This window comes from Bos grunniens, chromosome 12 (genome assembly GCF_055505025.1).
Source record: "Bos grunniens cultivar Pamir isolate PY7600 chromosome 12, Bosgru_T2T1.0, whole genome shotgun sequence".
In the NCBI taxonomy this organism is placed as follows: domain Eukaryota; kingdom Metazoa; phylum Chordata; class Mammalia; order Artiodactyla; family Bovidae; genus Bos; species Bos grunniens.
The window spans coordinates 34,707,029-34,729,617 of NC_141176.1; the positions used below are offsets into that span (position 1 = coordinate 34,707,029).

The 22,589-nt window shown below is 45.2% G+C and overlaps 1 protein-coding gene across 3 annotated transcripts in view; it reads right to left on the reverse strand.

Annotated features, from left to right (window-relative positions):
* Positions 1–21,399, reverse strand: part of TNFRSF19 (TNF receptor superfamily member 19) — a 91,361-nt gene extending 69,962 nt beyond the window's left edge. Inside the window, exon 1 of one of the 3 annotated variants that reach the window (XM_086328502.1) lies at positions 20,820–21,399. The gene's annotated coding sequence lies outside the window, so the exon portion shown is untranslated. Of the gene's footprint in view, positions 1–12,336; positions 12,577–20,819 lie in introns of those variants that run through there. The other 2 variants (XM_086328503.1, XM_086328504.1) reach the window with 2 other exon arrangements.
* Between the last annotated feature and the right edge of the window lie 1,190 nt (positions 21,400–22,589).

The window sequence follows — 22,589 nt, forward strand, 5'->3', positions numbered from 1 at the left end:
ATTCTTTAAAAATTTAGGTTATGAGAACTGAAGCTTTGTCAACCTACACAGTACATAGAAAACACCTGCTGGCTCTGAATTCCTAGGCTACACATGCCTTTATTTTCTTTCTGTCCAAGTCTCTACAGTGTCAACTTCACCCAGCAGAAAATTACATTCAAACTTACAGAAACTTCCCATTTATATGGGTTTAGTCATATAGGATGATACCAATGATAAAATAACTAACATATGCTAAGCACACGCCATTCTTAGCAGAACTCATTTCATCTTCACAACTACCCTAGAAGGTGGATGCTGTCGTTATCCCCACTTTAGAGATGAGGAAACTGAGGCTCATTAAGGGCTGAGTCACTTGCCTCGGGTGACACTGGTGATAAGAGGCAGAGCTGGACGCCAACCCCGCTGGGTGGCTCCAGTGTCCCCATGACAGACACCGTGAAATCAACCTGCTCCGTTTAATAAAAACTGCGTGCTTGTGTCTCAGATCTTGAGCTTCACTAAGAAGCGGGAACAACTAACACCTGGCATTTGTAAACTCTTCCCCAAACCAGTACAGCGCAAATTATCTACTATCAGAAAAATAAGCATTTATTAAAAACAAAAAAAACACCTAAAAATCATTTATAAGTGATGAACTGGAGGCACTACCCTGACACTTCAAGAAGAACAAACTAAGCCTCTTTCTCTTTGCCAAATGCAGAGACAAGTGTGTTTTGTTTTGTTTTTACAGACTCACGCCATGTCAAGAGAAGAGATTTATTTGAACATTTTTAAAAAGTAAAGACTCATCTGTACCCTCCACCAATCAGGCAGAGGAACAGTGATTCAGTTTCTAACAAGAACTCAGAGCAGATAGCCTGACTACTTGGAAAGAAACCAGAGCAAAAATCAAACAGCTCAAGAAAAACAGCAACAGTAACAACAGAGGAAGCAGGCTGAGCTGAGCAGGCTGCCGTCCCAACTGCAGACCAAACAGCCAGCCCGGGGCACCCCAGCCCCGCCAGGAGGCTGTCCAGGTGGTCGTCCCGGCTGCCCCAGCAGGTCCAAACATCGGCAACAAAAAGTCATTTTTAAATGTGGTTGAGTGAATAACCCATTTTGAATGAATTCAAACAGCTCTCTTTTTTTTTTCTTTTCCAGCTTCTTGATCACAGCTTTTCTCACCCCCCCTTGCATATCTCAAAATCATCCAGCAATTACCCAACCATGCAACCTGCTGCTGTGTAGACACAGGATAGGGGTCAGAAGATAACATCACATTCCCTGAATGGTATGCTTCAGGCTGTCTCTTTCCCAGCAGGGCCCTCAATTTTTTTTAAGATAAAAAGCACAAAACCTATATGGAATTAAACTAACACAGAAAAGAGGTTATAAATACCAAAGTATATACATAGAACATGAGGAACAAAGAGATTGCTAGAGTCTGGGCACCGTTGTTGTTATTGTTCAGTGGCCAAGTCGTGTCTGACTCTTTGCAGCCCCATGGACCGATGCACACCAAGCTTCCCTGTCCTTGACTATCTCTCGGAGTTTGCTCAAACTCATGTCCATTGAGTCAGTGATGCCATCCAACCATCTCATCCTCTGTCATCCCCTTCTTCTAGAGTCTGTGAATAATCAGTCTATAGTTGAGTGTCCAGTTAAGACAGATAACTCTACTGGGGCATGGTGCTAATTACTGTGGAAGGCAGACAAAACATGCAGCATCTTCTTGTAAAGATGACTGATAACACACACCTCAACCTAGAAGTCAAGGCAATTCGATTCTGACTTCACAAGACACGCCCATTTTATGTACGAAAATAAATATGGCAAAATATTATCTATGATTTGGGTTTATACTGTGGCAATCTGGGGGATTTTTTACCCTCTTTATCCTGAAAATTCTTTGTAGTATAAAGATTTCATTAATAAGGAAACAAACACATGTATAGTGCTTTGGGGGCCAAAAATGTAAGTAACATGATCCTTCTTAAAAGTTTATAAATTAAAAAAGGTGATGAGATAAAAACCATACATATACCACCCAAAAAGGAGAACACTGAACAAAGTACTATGATTTTTGCATCACAAAATTTTTTTAGATGATACGGTATACAAAAATTAATGAAACTAGATCCAATGTGCTGATTTATATTGGGTTAGCCAAATATTTCGGGCTTCCCGTGTGGCTCAGCAGGTAAAGAATTTGCTTGCAATATGGGAGACCTGGGTTCGATCTCTGGGTTGGAAAGATCCCCTGGTTAAGGGAAAGGCTACCCACTCCAGTATTCTGGCCTGGAGAATTTCACGGCCTATACAGTCCATGGGGTTGCAAAGAGTTGGACACGACTGAGCGACTTTTCACTTTTTTCTTTCACCCAAAAAGTTCATTCAGGTTTTCCCATAAGATGTTATGGGAACTTTCTGGCCAGCCCAAAATATTATCTTCCCAACACACACTAAACTGAGTAGTGTAAATGGGAAATACAAAAGGAGCACTGCTGCGCCTGCATTTCCAGGGGCACAGTGGGTTTGTGCCTGCAAATCATCTTCTAAACTCCTTGGCCAGACACCTATGCCCTTTTCATCTGCCCGCTGGCCTAGAGGTCTCATCACTGGTCCCTGCCCACGCTGCCCGCCCAGGACAGCCACAGCCTGACATCCACCCTTCTGCTGCATGCCCGTGATCTTGCTCCTCTGGGTCTGGAGAGCCTTTCTCCTTCTGAGACCCTCCAAGAGCCAGCTCAGTGACCACCCTGCTGAATGCTGTCCACAGCCAAGCAGAGGGAAAAGCGTGGCTCTCGTTGGCCCCACAGCCCTTTCCACATTCACGGACAAGACCCACAGCACTGCACGGCAGGTCCACTCCTCAGACAACACGGTTCTTCACAGCAGGGACCACACCTGCGACTCCGTTCCTAGCGTCAGGCACACCAGGGTGCTCAGCGAACGTGTGCAGAATTAAGTGGATGAAGAAGCACAAAACAATGAAAAACACTTCGTGGAAAACACCTGAGATTTGGTTGCAGATAACAGATCTAATTCTTCTGTGGTGTACAGGATAAACATTTTTTGTTTCAGACAAATATACATATATATGTGAAATCTTACTACCTGCTCAAGGCATTCAGTACATTAAATTGCATGCTCAGCCACTTCATAGGTGTCCGACTCTTTGTGACACCATGGACTGTGGGCCACCAGGCTCCTCTGTCCATGGGATTCTCCTGGCAAGAATACTGGAGCAGGTTGCCATGCCCTCCTCCAGGGGATCTTCCTGACCCAGGGACTGAACCCGAGTCCCCTGCATCTCCTGCACTGCAGGCAGATTCTTTACCCGCTGAGCCATCAGGGAAGCCCACATTAGATCAGGAGACAGGATTAAATGACATAGTGACGTATTTTTAAACATCTTAATTCACTTTAAAAATGCAAGCTGTCATTCACAGAAGATTTCTTAAACTGGGAACTGGGGGCTGAAATGTGCCAATGAACTATGTTACTTCTCTTTTCTGTGGCTTCTCTTTTAACCTGGCTTTTTATACCAAGAGGCTGAGAAGTAGTTTAGGCTTGGGCGGACTATCTATGGAGTGGCTATGGTGGTATAAAGGCCAAGTTCAAATAGTCTCCTGCAGGTAAACCCAGATATACCCATTTGAATGCGGAGTTCCAAAGAATAGCAAGGAGAGATAAGAAAGCCTTCCTCAGAGATCAATGCAAAGAAATAGAGGAAAACAATAGAATGGGGAAAACTAGAGATCACTTCAAGAAAAGTAGAGATACCAAGGGAACATATGATGCAAAGATGGGCACAATAAAGGACAGAAATGGCATGGACTTTACAGAAGCACAAGATATTAAGAAGAGATGGCAAGAATACACAGAAGAACTGTATAAAAAGATTTTCATGATTTCAGATAATCACGATGGTGTGATCACTCACCTAGAGCCAGACATCCTGGAACACAAAGTAGGCCTTAGGAAGCATCACTACGAACAAAGCTAGTGAAGGTGATGGAATTCCAGCTGAGCTATTTCAAATCCTAAAAGATGATGCTGTGAAAGTGCTGCACTCAATATGCCAGCAAATTTGGAAAGCTCAGCAGTGGCCACAGGACTGGCAAAGGTCAGTTTTCATTCTAACCCCAAAGAAAGGCAATGCCAAGGAATGCTCAAACTACCACACAACTGCACTCATCTCACATGCTAGCAAAGTAATGCTCAAAATTCTCCAAGCCAGGCTTCAACAGTACATGAACTGTGAACTTCCAGATGTTCAAGCTGGATTTAGTAAAGGCAGAGGAACCAGAGATCAAAATGCCAACATCTGTTGGATTATCAAAAAAGCAAGAGAGTTCCAGAAAAACTTCTACTTCTGCTTCAATGACTATGCCAGAGCCTCTGACTGTGTGGACCACAACAAACTGGAAAATTCTGAAAGAGATGGGAATACCAGACCACCTGACCTGCCTCCTGAGAACTCTGTATGCAGGTCAAGAAGCAACAGTTAGAACTAGACATGGAACAACAGACTGGTTCTAAATCGGGAAAGGAGTAGGTCAAGGCTGTATATTGTCACCCTGCTTATTTAACTTATATGCAGAGTACATCATGAGAAATGCTGACCTGGATGAAGCAGAAGCTGGAATCAAGATTGCTGGGAGAAATACCAATAACCTCAGATGACAGATGCAGACAACACCACATTTATGGCAGAAAGTGAAGAAGAACTAAAGAGCCTCTTGAAAGTGAAAGAGGAGAGTGAAAAAGTTGGCTTAAAACTTAACATTCAGAAAACTAAGATCATGGCATCAGGTCCCATAACTTCATGGCAAATAAATGGAAATAGTGAGAGACTTTATTTTTGGGGGGCTCCAAAATCACTACAGATGGTGACTGCAGCTATGAAATTAAAAGTCACTTGCTCCCTGGAAGAAAAGCTATGACCAACCTAGATGACATATGAAAAAGCAGAGACATTACTTTGCCAACAAAGGTCCATTTAGTCAAAGCTATGGCTTTTCCAGTAGTCATGTATGGATGTGAGAGTTGGATTCTAAAGAAAGCTGAGCACCAAAGAATTGATGCTTTTGATCTGTGGTGTTGGAGAAGACTCTTGAGAATCTGTTGAACTGCAAGGAGATCCAACCAGTCCATCCCAAAGGAAATCAGTCTTGAATATTCATTGGAAGGACTGATGCTGAAGCTGAAACTCCAATACTTTGGCCACCTGATGGGAAGAACTGACTCATTTGAAAAGACCCTGATGCTGGGAAAGATTGAAGGCAGGAGAAGGGGATGACAGAGGGTGAGATGGTTGGATGGCATCACCGACTTGATGCACATGTGTTTGAGTAAGCGCTGGGAGTTGGTGATGGAAGAGTCGGACATGACTGAGTGACTGAACTGAACTGAACTGAGGAAAACCCACCATAATTGAAAATAGCCTGCAGGTAATTGGGAATGGTCAGGAGAAAATGCAGCCAGGATCCCTGGGTTTTCAGCAAAGTCACTTTGAGATCACACATCTGTAGAGACAAAAACAGGCCCTTTCTGTGGGGTGTGGGAGGGTTTGCTGAGATAATGCAGGGAAGCGGCACAGCTGGCGGCCTGGAACAGAGTAAAGGCTTAAAGGATGATGGCTGCTGAGGATGCCATGGTTTTTGTTGCCCTTGGGAGCATCACTAACTAACTGTGGACCTGACCCGAGTCTCCTCTTCTCTGAACTGGGTGCAGTGACAGGACTGCCTCCAGAATGGCTGTGAGCAATAAGTGAGCCTGACAGCTCTGAGACATGACTGTTCCTGGCACATAATAAGTGCTCAATAGGGGTCAGCAATGGGTGCTGACATTATTGGGCCTCCCAGTTGGATCAGTGGTAAAGAACCTGCCTGCCAACACCAGAGATGCAGGAGACCCAGGTTCAATCCCTGGCTCGGGAAGATCCCCTGGAGGAGGGAATGGCAACCCACTCTAGTATTCTTGCCTGGAGAATCCTCAAGGACAGAGGAGCCTGATAGGCTATAGTCCATGGGGTCACAAAGAGTTAGACATGACTGAAGCTACTTAACATGAACACACCCTGCCTTTGTTAATGACATTACCCTTGAGGAGCAAATGATCCAGTGTACTGACAGTCCCTGAAGGCTGCAACCTGCTGGACAAATGTGGGACACCCAAATGGTCATGATCGACCAGGCAGCATTTCAGACCTCTGGACCTGAGGCTGCAGAGGGTGTTTGAAGACAGAACAGGGCCAGTGAACTAGGCATTCACAGCATCGAGGACCATGTCCGTGCTCTGGACAAAAGACAGCTTCTTTCCTCACTACCTACTCTCTTCACGAGGTGTTTATCCCCATACAAGGGAGGACACTGAGACCCAAAGGACACATGGACTAGAAATGGTGGAAACCAAAGAAAACTCATTCCTGGTGACCCCAAGGCAGGGCTCTGGGCGCTCTGCCAGGCTGACTAAGGGTTGTACCCACCCCAGTGAGTATCTAAGACCCTTAGCTCTGTAGGACTCCACCAAACTGATCGATACTGCAAAGCTGTACAACCACTTAAATAAAGTGTTCAGCAGTGCAACCCTTCATCCCACCAGCTCTGATGGAACAGCTGTTAGTGCCTGCAAGGAGGAGAAGCCACCTGAGGGAGGGTGCGGTAAAGGGGCGCTTGGCCCGAGCTCTTGGCGGAACAGAGCTGCTGAACCTCTTCAGACTGCCCGACCAAGAACTATTCAGAAATAAACCATTCAGCCAGTGGAGTGTTCTAAGCATGACCTTGAATTTCCTGGAATAAAATGAAATCACTTATGAAATGTGTTGGCATTCATAAAAAAAAGAAGGAAAATTTAATGGAATAACAAGCATGTAAGTAATAATGTTTAAAATAAAAATAAGGCAATAAAAAGGTATTTACTGAAATTGCTTTTAACTTCTGGGACTGGCCCAGGTAAAGAAATGCTTTTTATAGATGCCAGCGTTCTGTTTATCTGGGGAAGGACCTGACAAGCACAGAATATACACATTATGAGATTATGGACAATGGGTCTGGGCTTCCCTGGTAGCTCAGAGGTAAAGAATACGCCTGCCAATGCAGGAGGTGTGGGTTTGATCTCTGGGCCAGGAAGATCCCCTGAAGAAGGAAATGGCAACCCACTCCAATATTCTTGCCTGGGAAATCCCATGGACAGCGGAGACGGGCGGGCTGCAGTCCTGGGGTTGCAAAGAGTCAGACACAACTTAGCAACTAAACAACAATGGGCCCACAGGGGCTTTCACATTTTGCCTCAGTGTCCAGACGATACATCAACTAGCAGTCTGGTGCCTGTTTTTCCAAAATGTGTGCAGAGAAACCAGCCGCGGCAATCAGGAGAAGACCAAAGATGTCTGGTGTACAGGAATCCAGGCGTGTGGGATTGCTGTCTCGCCATCTCCAACAACAGCAAGCAGGTGTCAAGAGAACCAGGCAAGCAAAAACGAAGAGCCCAGAGCTGGCAAACACTTATCAGCGGCAGAGAAAGTGACTGCTTATCAGATCAAGCTTCTCAGCCTGCTCATTTGAATGAATGGTAACTAACATGGAGGCCACCTAACTGCCAGCCCCTGGAGAGGGTAAATCCACAGGTGCGGAAATGAAAGGCATCCTCCTCTCCTTGCTGATCCAGATCCCGAAGACCTGGCCTGGTGCATGTGTCACTGGGCAGAGCTCAGGGTTTCCGGGAGTGGCTGGGAGCGGCAGCCCCAGGCTTCCCCCATCTGAGCCGGGCAGACCCACTGGATCTGAACCACGGGGCTGCTCCAACCTGCAGACCCCTCCGGCTGCCCCTGCTTCTGCCCCCGGGCTCTCCTGCACTCGGGGCCTCACCTACCACGCCTTCCCTGGATCTGCCACACTGGGTCTCCCTAAACCTAGTGTGGGCGCCCTCCCTTGGGCTCCTAAAGCACCCTGGGTGCCCTGCCAACCCACAGGGTGACCGTCCGGTTCTTCTCTCTCTCTGTTGCCCTTGAATTGCATCTTGTCAGGACGCATCGCTTCTTTCAGTCACTATAGCACTTAATTTTAAAGATCAGTTTTCATATTAAAAATGAAGACTTTCCCTGAAAACTGAAAGCCTGGCATCCACAAGTCCCATGTCAAGGCGACCCAAGCTCCAGCTGAGCAGCTGCCATCCCATCCACTGAGGAATTCAGGCGTTGGGGGCTATGGTCCCCACCTCCCCTGTCGTCACAACCTTCCTGCATCACCAGCCGAGCAGTTAAGAGTTCATCACCAGTTGGGGTTGGAGTATTTGGTGATCAGAACTGTGATTTTGCTCTAGAACTGTAACACATCCAAAATATGTGCGCAATACATGTTGAAGCAATGAAGAAATTCATTAACTAGAAACAGTAAAATGTTAGGGTTGTCATAAGGAGTAAAATAATATAAGGGGAAATGTGTGCGACCGACCACACCTTGAGCTTGAAACGTAAGTGATGGTGGGAGAGCACGGTTCAGGTGAGGAGGGTGTTTCTGAGTATAGAGCTATAATAATAACAAACATCCCCAAGGAGGAAGAGCTCGTGTGACCTTTCCAAATTTTAACAATTCAGTAACATCTTCAAGAATGGTCCTTATTTTTGATCTTATAAATGACCAAAATATATGAATCTTAAAATGGTTCAAATAATCTAAATAATTTTTTCCGAGAAAAAGTTGCTTAATTTTCTTTTTCCCCTCATATTTCAAAGCCATTTGATTTATTATCTGACACGCAGAGCATGCAACAGGAAAACGTTTTCATCTAGTAAAACTATTCATACACTAGGTCATGAAGCCACAACCAACTCATACATTTTTCCAATATGCAATAAGCTGAGATATTTTTTTAAGAAATTAACATTAAACTGGCAGGCTTACAATTTATAAAATCAGCACTGAAATGACGCCAATGCTACACGTACGGCCTCTTATATTTTAATGGTGGAACACAATCATAAATGGCTGAGGATAATCTCAGTTCCATATGCAAAGAGAATAAAAAATTAATTAGAAATCTAGGGTGCTGCTATTTCCACACACGGCAACAACCTCTAGCTGCTGGCTCTTCTGTATCTTCACCTTCAGTTTCACTCTATCCTGAAAATTGTTCTTCTTACACAGTAGAATTTGCAGCCCCTTTTGCGGCCTAGAAAACTCAGGAAAGTATGCGGTAATAAAAATATACATATTGTTGTTGGCTGGGAAGTGGGAATGATTTCCCTTTTCAAGACAAGAAATATTTTCTACTAAAAACTCTACAAGCTTTAAAATGTTCTGTTGCCAAATACAATACCTTCAATTCCTTCAAAGTTCAAAACCATTAGGGGCTACTCACTATCAGGCTCCTACAATTTTTTTTAACAGAAGCTGATTCACTTTCAATTTTTACTTTCATGCGTTGGAGAAGGAAATGGCAACCCACTCCAGTGTTCTTGCCTGGAGAATCCCAGGGACAGGGGAGCCTGGTGGGCTGCCATCTATGGGGTCGCACAGAGTTGGACACGACTGAAGCGACTTAGCAGCAGCAGCAGCAGCAAACTAGGATAGGTTTTTTGAAAATAATTCTTTTTATTTCTCTGAGTTTTAAATGCTGTCATTTTTGCCTTAGGAAGCCACAGTGTTCTCAAAATGTTTAATCAACTAGCATACTGTAACTGGGTACTCTTCCCCAACTTTACTAACGTTTTTCAGTCCTAAAAGACAAATAGGACAATTGTAGCATCAGGGTCTAAGGGACCCCAAACATCCATACAGTCTATTCTAAGAGAATTGTGCATAACAATGTCTACAACACAGCTGTTTAAATTTTTACTTTAGAAGTCTGGACAGATTCCCAAACCCCTCTTGTAGCATGTGCAGAGTTCTCCGTTATAAATGGCCTCCATTCTTTTAGAACTTTCTCATCTTAGAACCATCTGAGCAGACAGAGGGGAAGAGTTGGCTGAATAACATTTAATCTTCAGGTAGACAAGCTCCTCTGGTATATAATTGCTGAGGTTGGCTGTCCTCCTTTTAAAAACCCAGCTCTCAAAACTCCAATTTAAAAGGCACATATTCTGTGATGTGTGGACTACGTGATAACCCAATACTGTTTAAACATCTTACTTCTAAATGTAAACAGTTGAGACAGATAAAATACGATGAATGAACTCACTGCTCAGCCAGTAAATCATGAAAGGAAATTGCGTTCGTACTGCTTGACTGTTCTTTTTCTTCAGCCAGAAGGTCATTTTAGAAAGGTTATGAACATTTAAGAATCAGCTGCCATGAGACAAACACCTCTCACTGTTAAGCTGTTCCTGCTCTCTTATCACATGAGCAGCTGTCTCTTTATTCAGGGCATATATTTATTCAACCTGTTGTCGACAGACAGAGCATGCTGGCCTTTTCCAAATCTTTAAATGCTTGACTTTAAATACTGATTTATCAGATTTAAGAGGACTTGGCTATTTTCCTTAAAGATCCTTCAGTCTTTGTTTGTGCTTTGTTAATTTTTGAATGGCTCATCCGGTTGCAGAGGACTGGGTTAAGCTTGGGTTTGGATGTTTAAATGGATGAAAAAGGAGAACCAAAGTCTCTTCAGGAGTGTTAGCAGAACTCCACATTCAGATGTCAAATGTCCCCAAATACCCTGGATTCACATATTAGAGCTACAACTAGTAAATTAAATTAACATACTAAGCACAGCATGTAATTATTACATGTATGTACAAATACATTCTATGTAAGTTAAACATCATCTGAGGTTAAAAAACAAATTTTCTGTTCTTTTAAAAAGCCTCTTAAATGTTAGCAATGTTCTTTATTCAAGTCATCTGGGTAGGAAAGGCACTTTACAATTTCAAGTGCATAAAAAAGTCTCCCTATGTGCTTACCTTCAAATTCAAAATTCAGTCTGGACTCAGAGCCTAAAGACACTCCCATCAAAGAAGCAAATAAATTCCATGAATGTCCCAGAAAATGCTAATACAACATCCTAGAGTCAGCACTTAGTATGGAAAAAATTCCAAAGTACTTAAAGACACCTGGCCTCCATAACAAAGTAGACCTCATGAGACACTTACAAGGGTTAAAAAGAAACAAACACAGAGCTCACGATAAAGCACCATGTATTCATGCCAAGCGAGTATTTTCAAAGTTAAACTGCATTTCTGTGTTTTGTATTACTGCCAGGACTTGATAAATATTATGTGAAGAAAAACTCTTTTCAAGTACTGACATCTCTGTGAATGATAACTGTCAAAAACTGTCTTCCAGGGTAGGACTCTATTCTCACCCCCTCTAGTTATGTATCTTTAAATTAGATGATAAAGTGCTTGAAATAAGACATGTTTTTAAACTACATGAAAGAAGCATGGCAAAGACGTCTAAGGTGAAGCTGTACAACAGAAAACAGAGAGAGTAAACCCTGAACTAATGCAATATAATCTTCTCCTTTGCATATAGGTATCTGATTATGAAATAACAACACATCAAAATAAATTCTTCTGTTTGCCTAAGTCATGTTTAACAGTAACTGTTTCCTGTTTATATAAAGAAATTTTCTTCTATTGTAAACAGTAAAGGAAAACTGTCACTGAAGTAAAAACCACCCATTCATAGTTTGAGTTAAACTATTTCAATTAAAGAAATACCAAACAATGGCTACTGGTCTTGTTTGTCTGCAAACTGAGTCCTTTTTTAAATGAAAAAAAAAAAACAAAACAAGGACATGCATTTCCTACAATGGTAACTGTAGGTGTGACGCATAGCTCTCTACCAACGAAACAGATCGCTGCAGCTGGGTGCTTGCAAACTTCCTTCTCAAGAGGGAATGATCTACATCTCTATGCCATTGAATGGCAGGAGACCCCTGACCAAGGCTGCGAGAGCGGCCCTGTGCATCACCGTGCCGGCACCTCCTCCCTCCCGGGCTCTCACACCGCCCGCCCGCCTGCAGATCGCTTCCCGCCGGGAGGGCTGCAGCGCCCGGTCCAGGCCGGGCGAGCACACACTTGCACGCACACACACCTTCGCCTGCGCGCAGCATTCTGTTGACTAGATCCCTGCACAGAGGGTCAGCGCGCTCGGTCCGGTCGCCCACGCGGGCCGGGGGGCGTTCCCCCAGCTCCTGCATCTCCTTGCCCCCCGCCGTCAGCCCTCCCCGGGGGTCACCTCCGCCGGCCCTGTCCTCGCGACCCCTGCCCTGCGCACGGGCAGCCCAGGGTGGCACCCCCTGCCTCCACCCGCGGCCGCCTCCTCTCAGCGCGCGTTTCGCGGGGATCCGCCGGGGCGAGGGCTGGGACAGCCGCGTGGCGTGGCCGGGTGGGCTGCGGACACCTACCTTCCCCGGTGCCTGGAGGCTACCCCGCAGGTCCCGACAGCGATCGGAGGCTCAGGGGCGCGCGGCACGCGGCGCGGAGCTGGGCCGGGGTCCGCTCCTCACTCGCGCGCCCTGCACTGCCCAGCGCCGCGGCCCCGCGCTCCCCGGTAGCCCGGCAACCGCCACCGCCTCCCGGCCCCGCCCACCCGGGGCCCCGCCCACCAGGATTCCCGCCCACGTCCCCTCAGCCCGCAGGCTCCCGGCGGCGCCACCGCTTGCTCTGCCCACGTCTGAGCCCCGCCCACCCCATGGCCCGCCTACATCGTGGCCACACCCACCCCTCGGCCTCGCCCACAGCAGAGGCACCTCACACCCCCTGGGCTCCAGGCTGTCCCCACCGGCCCCGGGCACCTTAGGCCGCAGCTGAGCCGCCCGTGGCCCCCGGGGCTGCGGGAGCTGTTGACTGCATCCCGCAGGCGGGCCTGGGCAGGGCGGAGAGTGCTCATCCGGACCGCCAAGAGCGGGGCTGTGTCACTGCCTGCGGCTAGAGTGGCACGCTCGTGTCCACCTGGACGGGCTTCCAGGCTTCGTGCCTCTGCGCTGCTCATCACCTACCCTGCGCCCGCCTCTGGGCCAGGAAAGGCGCGGGAAGCCACGTGACACGAGTGCAGTGGGTCCAGATCACCAGGACCTGGCCCATCGGGCTCCTCCCCACTCACAGAGGCTTTTCCCGGAGGGTCCAAGGGACACTGGCTTCCAGAGGGCCCGGTGCACCCATAGGTCCAGCGCGGTCTGATCCAAGCTCCCGGGGATCCAGGCCTCCACACGCATCTCGTGAACGGATGGTGTCCAAACTTCACTTTGCACACTTAAGAAGCGGAGCTAAGGGTGCCTACTCCGCACCTTCGGTGGACGAAGTAAAAGGACCAAGTACAGAAGAAGGTTTTCCGCAGTAGAATGCTATAGAAATGTAAGCAATTATCGTCATCTGGCCAGTGAGTAAGTGGACAAACTTCTCTCCAGCCCAAGATGCCACGCAGGCATTGCGTTGGTGCAGAGGAGCGCACTGCTCCCCTTCGTTGGCTTTGATTCCCTGGCAAAACTTCACGTTCCTTTGAATGGAACCAAATCCTATGTTTCCTTTCTGTACCCCAAGGCCCATAGTAGCCTTCAATAAGTGTTTGTAGATTGAGTACGTTGCTACAGTTAGTTACCCATACGCATGACCCCACACTGAGAATGCCCAGTGCAGTACTAGGCAGTTGTGAAAAATACTTTAAAAATATCCTTCCAAGTGTCAACCTCAAGGTTGTCATGGCCGGAATAGAAACTGCAATAATAACTTACTTTTAATAATTTACAAATGATATACCCTATCCTATTTGAGGACTTTCTGGGTGGCCCTATTGGTAAAGAACCTGACTGCCAGTGCAGGAGTCATAAGCAATGCCGGTTCGATCCCTGGGTCAGGAAAATTCTCCGGAAAAGGGAATGACAACCCACTCCAGTATTCTTGCCTAGAGAATCCCATGGATGGAGAATTCTCCAGGGCTACAGTCCATGGGGTCACAAAGAGCTGGACATGACTGAAGCAGCTTAGCATGCACGCACACATTATACCTGAAACTCAAGGTGAGCCTGAATTTCCCAAACCTACCTGTCAGCTGTGATCTGGGACCACAATACTCCCTGAACTTCACTCACAAGCTCCCTCTTAGATGGTAGTCACCTGTTTGTCTAACTGGACCCCACCTCCCTGAGGGCACCTCTTATTTTCTTGGTAGCCCAGAGCTTAGCACACAGGGGATCCTCCATCTACCATCCTTAAGCTGACTTATTGCTGCTTCTTTGTAAGGTCTCACACATTCACCCTTTTCCCTCTTTCTCTCTTAACCCCATCACCTCAACCACAGTGCAGGCCCTCCGCACCTTTCGCCTGAATGCCCTGCCTTTTCAAACCTCCTTCCCCACTACCCTGTCCAGCCCATCTGTCTTCCTCCTGCCTTACATCGTGGTCACTGACCAATGAAAAGACTTACAATGATTCTTCACTGTGAAGAATGGCTTCTCCATCCTTTAAATTAGCAGTCAGGGATTTCCATGTCTGGGCTCCACCCACATCTTCAGCCTTATCTTTCCTCCCTCTAGACCGACCACTTCATATTCCGGCCAAACTGGTCTGCGTGCCTTGCCTCCAGTGTGCCCTGAACTTGCCCTTCCTCTGCTCCCCAAGCTTCCGCTTCATGCTCACCTCTTTCCCTCACCTGACTCCTTCGCACGCCAGAAGCCACAGCTCTCACGAGTCTCCCTAAGGTCTGAGGCCTTCTTAAGACAAGGACAGCACTTGCCACATTCTCCCTCCTGCCCTGTTTCTGTGAGTTAGCTTTCTTCCTCAAGGAGTTAAAAGGAGTTCTGCTTTCAAGAAGTGGCATATTTTGCTCAAACGTACACCTTTGATAGTATCGAACGTTCACATGAATGTTCAGTGTTTTCTGAGAGGAATTTAATCTGCCAGACCAGGAACTCCTTTGTTTTCTTCTGGCCTCACTTTCTACTTGAGACAGTAGCACATTACTTCGTTCAGTCATTTTGCACTATCTCACATGTGTGTGGCTGAGTTTCCCCTGAGCCCACTAACTCTCCATGGACAGGTCTGATGGACACACCCGGCCGCTGGCATTTCACATTCTGGCCTTGGATGCTAAATCGCCACTCACTAGCTGTATGCCCTTGGAAAAGTTACTTGACCTTCCCAAACTTACGCTTCTTCAACTGCGAAAGGCGTTGTTCCATTGGTCGTTGTTCAGTAAGATAAGGGATGCAAAGAGCTCAGCCCAGTGTCTGGCACACCATCAGTGCTCACTAAATGGCAGCCTTTTGTCAGGCACACAGTGCCAAGCATCAGAGATCTGTGATAACCCGAATGGTGCTTGACAGTGAGGAGCACTGAATGGCTGCACTGTGACTATTGAGTGCATTTTTATTCTTTTTGTTTTAACTTTTTGGCATCTGGGGTCTTAGTTCATCGACCAGGGATGGAACCCACACCCCCTCAGTGGAAGTGTGGAATCTTAACCACTGGACTGCCAGGGAAATCCCACATGCATGTGTTCTCAGTCGCTCAGTGTGACTCTTTGGGACCCTGTGGACCCAGTAGCCCGCCAGGATCCTCTCCTCATGGGATTCTCCAGGCAAGAATACTGGAGTGGGTAGCCAATCCCTTCTCCAGGGAATCTTCCCAATCCGGGGATTGAAACTGTCTCCAGCATTGGCAGAAGGATTCTTTACTGCTGAGCCATCTGGGAAACCCAGGGAAGTTCCACACTGGTTGTTATTAATGAACTGAAATTTTACTGACAAAGCTAAATTCTTTTTTTTTTTTTTTTTTGGCTACTGGGGATTTAGGGATCTTAGTTCCCTGGGACCAGTGATCAAACCCTGGTCCATGGCAGTGAAAGTCCAGAGACTTAACCACTAGACCACTAAGCAATTCCCTGAAAGAGCCAAATTCTTACGAGGATTTTGGTAGAGGTGTAGTTTTAAAGATAACGTTAAGAGTTGGCTTTCTGAAGCTAGTTTTAGCAATAGCTAGGCTGATTTGAAGTGTATTTGTTTAGAATATGTTCCTAAAAAAGTTGAACCAATGAAGTTAACAAACCTCTTGGGAAAATAGTTTCCGTGATAAGCTAGCTCACTGAAATAAAAGTTAATGAAAAATTGCTTGACTTTCAAGTAATTTTCAGCATAAAACACTATTTCATGGGGGAAAGGAGCAGAATGCAAGTCACATAAGAATCGTGAATTCTGTCTGTTCCTTCACAGTGCCTGGCGCATAGTAGGTACTCATTAAAAATTTGTTGAATGAATGAATAAATAGGGGTAAAAATCTCAAAGAGTTACAAAGTTTGCCAAATATAGTTAGGAAAATAAAGGGGAATATAATAAAGACCCAAATATTTAAGTAATTCCCAGCACCCATTGCTGACCATTGATGTCAGACCATCTGTGTAGGGCAGGGGCCTGACAGGGAACAACTTGTCCAAGGTCACACACCAAGTTAATAACAAAGCAGGATCCAAAATCCAGGCTTCCTGACTCCTAATATAATCATCACCATACCAAGAATGCATAAATTAATACATGTGGCTTAGGGCTTCCCTGGTGGCTCAGATGGTAAAGAATCTGCCTGCAATGCAGGAGAGCCAGGTTTGATTCCTGGGTCGGGAAAATCCTCTAGAGAAGGGAATGACAACCCACTCCAGTGTTCTTGCCTGGGAAATCCCAAGGACAGAGGAGCCTGGTGGGCTACAGTCCATAGGGTCACAAGGAGTTGGACATAACTGAGCAACTAACACAGGCCAAGGAGGGTATTTATTCAGTTGATATAATGTCAAACTCATGACATCTATAGTGCAAAATTGCTATAAGTTGCAGCAGGTGCACTGATCCTGGTGAGTTTATGACACCACGTTGGTCAAAATCTTCTTCTGTGCTTACTGAGAGAAGAAACAGGCCATGATGCTCCTTTTCTGCTTCCCAAGAAACACAGGGGACTGACTCCTCTGTACATGGTGGGATGAAGAAGCAGGCTTACTGGGCAGCAGCCCCCAAGGCTAGGCTGTAGGGCTGTGTAAGTCCTGGGCGCCACTGACAGGATGGAGAAAGCTATGCTTCTCAGAACGCTTCTCAGAGAGGGAGCAAGTTGTGTTGGAAGAATTGGTCTGATCAAGTCGCTCAGAACCCCCATGTTATCTCCCTCCGCCCCCTCATCAAAGGGCAGAGTTAAGTCACAATGGGTGATGCTGAAGTACTTTGCAAGCAAGGATGGGAGAGATAACCAGGCTGGAGTGGTGATTTCAGCCAGTGAGTGGACCTGAGGGAGCATGGCCACCAGGGAGCCTCCTCACGCCCCCTTTCGTAGCCCATTCCTCTAAGTAGTGCTGACAACATGTAAAGAATCACTCCTTAATGGTGCACTGGTTTCTCAAAGTTTCCAGGGTGTCCTGGACTGGCCCTGCTATCACAGAGAGTCTGACCAACCACACCAATGATGGATGCATGAGTGTGGTCCAGTCCTGAAGCAGAGAAAGAATGACTTAGATCCTGAGGTCCTTTATAGCTGAAGATTCTAGGCCAATGATGGAAAAATTGATCAAAAAATTCTAATAACTCTCATAAAATATACCAAAAAAATTTTTTTAAAAGCCCATTCCCCTCCTAAAATTTTGGCTGTAATGTGTGCTAAACAGTCAAGTTCAGCTCCATGCAATTCTTATAACAGAATTAACTGCCCAGCCCTAAAACAAAAGAACCTGAATTGAAATCAGACTCCAGTGGTGCACTTAATTAGTCCTGTGAGCTTGTACTTGATATTTAATCCCTCTGAGACTCACTTTTCTCATCTGTATAATTGCAGCGACAAAATTAATTGCTGGAAATGAGATGGTATCCTAAAAATACTGTCAGAGTGCCTGACACACAAGAACTCCATAGATATGAGTGAATTAATAACTAGTGCATTAATAAATGCTAGTGAATGTTACTAAGTAATAATCTGTAAAGCTTTATATGAAATCTTTATGAGGGTGATAACACATGAGAGATAGCTATTTGGCCTTGAGATCAGTGTATATGTGAAAAATTTATAGTCAATAAATAAATTTATTCACAAGAGATATATTCTTTTTTTTCCAAGAAAAAAATCCCAGAAGGAGTTAGTGAAAACTTGCTCAAGAATTCTTAATATAATCAAATGTAATATGAAATATATATCATGTACAAGCCCATGTTGAATCTGTAAACTGAAATCTCACAAAATCCCACTGGGACTCTCCAGGAAGGAATAACAACCTTTAGTTAACTATTACATCAAACTTTTCACTTTCACTGACATCCTTCAAGAAAGTATCAATTCCTTGGAAACACAAAAAGAATGTGCATATGTCAAAATATATGCATAATATATATGCCCACCTGTATCTACACATACACAAGTATATATAATTCCACATTGCATAGATATATTACATTTTTGTGAAAATTACTTTAAATGTTCTGGTAAATTGCGTGTGGCAGTAATTGTGTTCAGACTGCTTAGAAACACAGAAGCAACAGCAACTGGGAAATCAGAGGACTGGTCCAGTTGACTGACACATATCTCATGGAAACAAAAACTACATAGCAGAAGGAAGTGGTTATCTTGATCTTCAAACTAACCCTGTTCTCCAGTCAGCAGTGCATTTGTTTTAGCAGGTGTTGGAAAATATCCACGGTGAACTGGGAAGGACACAGGACCAAGACTTGGAAAACTGGCCACGTAACTTAATTAAGAAAGTCAAGTGACTTTTCCATAGTCCTAGCTTCCTCATCAGTACAATAGCTATAAAAATTCCACCCTGCTTATTTCAGGAGGACGATCTGGTCCACTCCCTCATTCCCCACATGAGAACACTGGGGAGTGAAGTGAATCCCTTAAGGTCACATAGCTGCTCAGTGAGAGAATCAGGACTAGAAATAAGTCTTTTGAAGTCTTAGAGTTTCTGCAGTAACAAAGCTGCCATTGAAGCATCAGATAGGAAAGGGCTTTGAAGAATGTAATGTAAGGGTTTTCTTCAGTGGAAAGAAATCTTACCGATTTAAATCACAGTCAAAATCAACATAAAGCAATCAGTTCAGAGATGACTTTTAAGACTGTACCTGTACATTTAGAAATAGGCAGCCTTCTTTTAAAACCAAATACAATCTGCTTTTTTCTCAACCAAGACACAAGATGTAAACAATTCCCTGAATTAATTCAGACCCTGAAGTGGATTTTCAATGACTTGACTTGCCCAAGCAAGCTCTCTGCAAAGCCTAAATTAATCAGATAATTGCCAATTCTCCCTTTTGTTTTCTGTTGAAAAAGTGTGTGTTTGTTAGAATGAGCCTAGTAGCAGAATAATAGTCATTAAAAAAAATTGTAAGTCCCAAATCTGAACTAAATGACTGAGTTCTTAAGCGCACTATTTCTTTAGGCATCTTCTCTTTAGTCATTATTTTAAAAGTTTAATTTTCTTTATCCTAATTATTGTTTTATCCTAACTATTGTGAACATTATTGCTGCGATGTGATGTAAGGAGGACTTTTTCAGCAAACAAATGAAAAAAAAAAATCAACCTAAGCTGATCATTCAGGATTTTGTGAACATGCTTTGTCACATTGTCAGTAAAACAAAAATTTAAATGCCTGTCTTGGCATGACTAAAAACAGGAGTTAAATCTTTTAAATTCTTACTGATACATCTTAAAAATAAAGTCAGTTTGGTATGGTTTTAAATAATCTCCACTTAACAGCTATCAGTTTTAAAATTAAGTAAACAATGCTAATTATGCTCCTTCAAATATCAAGAGGAAAATTTAGAAAGTAATTTGATTAATTGGCTCTGAAAAATTAATTACACATGAAATGAGGCTCATTAGGCCCTTCCGGTCTCAACAGAATTTCTGACTAAAAAATAACTGATCTCATCACTTATACTTGCTTTGTGGTTCGGCTGGCATTAAATAGACTACCGTGATGATACCTACTCTACCCAAGTAAAACTAAGACCAAAACATTGAAATGAGCGAATACGAACACGGTGCTCTTACATTTCCACCGTGCACGCGTGATCATTGAATTGACAAGTTAACTTATAAATTCAGCACAGCCATATACTTTGGTTTTGCCATACTGAGTGTAAACTAAAGGTAAAATGGGACTAAAAACTGTGTAACATCGTAACTGTTGATCACCTAGTTTTCATAAACAGTTGGCAAATTTTAACTCACAACAGCTGTCACTGCATTAAAAGTACATGTCAGTTTAAGAATATTAACCTCCGGGATGTGTCTGCACTTGAGGCTCGTGCAAAGGTTCCAGAAGATCACCAGAGGATTTCTTTTTAAACCAAACTCAGCACAACCTAACCCTCCCTGTCTGACAGTTCTTAAGTTTTACCCAGAAAAGGGCTTTAATCGTACTTGAATGGCTCTCCAGTGCTTCCTTGGAGGGGACATACTGCATAAGGAAATGTATTTCTTAGGCCAGTGTCTTGGATGTGAGACAATAAATAAAGAAACAGTATTACCAGAGATGCAGTGCTCTTTTCTATGAGAAAACAGGAAAGCATTGGCATCCATGGAGTCCCTCGGTCTGTTTACTGAGTACAGCAACTTGTAAATACTTAGAGCAGTTACAGCCTGCAGACCTCGGGCTCTGCAGCAGCGGGGGAGACGGCTCAAGTTAGCTCCCTCCCCTTCGGTCCTGTTGGAACAACTCATTTCCAAGTAAAATGTGCGCGGCAGATTGCAAACCCTTTGTACAAACTACCAAACCGACCCCGGAGTATCGGATTTCCTTTCATCCACACACACACAGAGTACTCAAGGACAGAAATGCTCGTGGCCCCCTAGACTAAAACCCTCTTTTCTGAGAACACGCAGGAAAAGTGCACCGAAAGCCACAACAAACAGAAATCGCTGTACCTTCAACGTGCTGAAGTCTTTCCAAGGACTCACCACCCTTTTCGGCAACTGAGTTTCTCCTTGGCAGCCCTTCTGCACCCAACGCTTGTACCTTCCCAAAAATGTATGTCGGCACAAGCCCAGACGAAACCTCCAACCCGGGAAAAGAAAATGAAGCCTGCAGATCAAAGGCAGACGAGCAGGGAGATGAAATGCCCGTAATCTGATCGGTGATCAGTTGCCGCACATCAAAGGCAGGCCAAGTGGCTGTGTGCGTGTGTGTGTGTGTGTGTGTGTGTGTGTGATAGAGAGAGAGAGAGAGAGAGAGAGAGAGAGAGAGAGCGTGCGCGCGCGCGCGCAGGGCTCTAGGAACGCTCCTTTCAAGCAGGTAGCCGCCCCCGCGCCTCCCCGCCCTCGGATTCTTTTGTTTGACCCGGATCCCGTCGTTCTCCTCTTCCCTGGCACCCAGGAAGCCCCCGCGGTGCCCCCCAGCCCGGGCTGAGAGTCTGGGCCCGCGGCGCTCGGGCCCCCGCGCTGCGCCCAGGCTGCGCGCTGGGAGCCTCGCCTGGTGCCAGCCGGCCGCGCCGGGGCCCTTTCATCTCTCGGAGCCGCGGGTCCCATGACCTCACCGCCTCCTGGCAGGACGGCCGCCCGCGGGGAGCGCGCCCGGGGGCAGGGCAGCCGCCTCCGATCGCGCCGCGCGCCCGCGGCCCCGGCGGCAACTCCTGGAAGCTGCTGCGGGGCCACTCCGTGGGGAGCGGACCCCCGAGCAGTCCTGGCTGCCAGAGACACAGCCTTTATCTGCCCGCGGTGCGTCCCGCAGAGCCGGCGTCCAGTCTCCAGGATGGTTCCGAGGAGCAGTGGGGACCCCGAGGGAGAGGGTGACCTCTCTCTTCAAAGGCTGTTCCGGCCTTCCCTGTGACCAGTCCTTACGGATTTTGAGTAACCTGTCTTTTCCTTGAAACTTAAATTATTAGACGTTGCCAATATTAATCACCGGCGCTTTAATCAAAGTCATTAACGAGCAGATAACTAAGTTACTCAGTATTTTGATATCTCTCACCCTCTCACTTAAGCCACTGGGCGCGACATAGTCTTGATCTTAGTTTAGGATTCAGAAAACTAGATTTCAAAACTACGTGTACTTCTTAGATAGGTGTAATTCATTAACACCTATCGAGTATTTAAAATGCACAAAAGAAGGACTTCCCCGTTGGTCCAGTGGTTTCCAGTGCAGGGCACCTGGTTTGATCCCTGATGGGGGAACTAGATCCCACATAACTAAGGCCTGGCCCAGTCAATTAAATAAATATAATAAATAAATATTAAAAAATACAATTCACAAAAATAAAGAAGGCTGTGTTCCTTGCCTTTTAGGACCATTTCTCCTAAACCCATAGTTTGGACTCCTAACTCACTAAAAGTCATCACATTTAGTCTATTTATTCATGTTTTAACCTGAAACTTATTACGTATTATTTAGATTGTCTGACTATCCTTCCTGAACAACAGCAGATTCAATAAAATAAGTTTATTTTTAGTATTTATCAAAATAGAAAATAATTTCAAAATTTCATCTTACAATCCAGGATACAGTCCATTTCTGAATTCCAGGCCACTCTTCTATGGCCTGAAGGAAATTTTTCTGTTTTCTAATGGCAACTTGCCAACCTTTAGAAGTCAGTTAAAAATATTTTTGTAAAACTTAGAAGACAATAGAATTTAATTTATATACATTATATACTCCTCTTCCTAATAAGTTTCATCTAATTCTTTCCTCATGTGATTTTT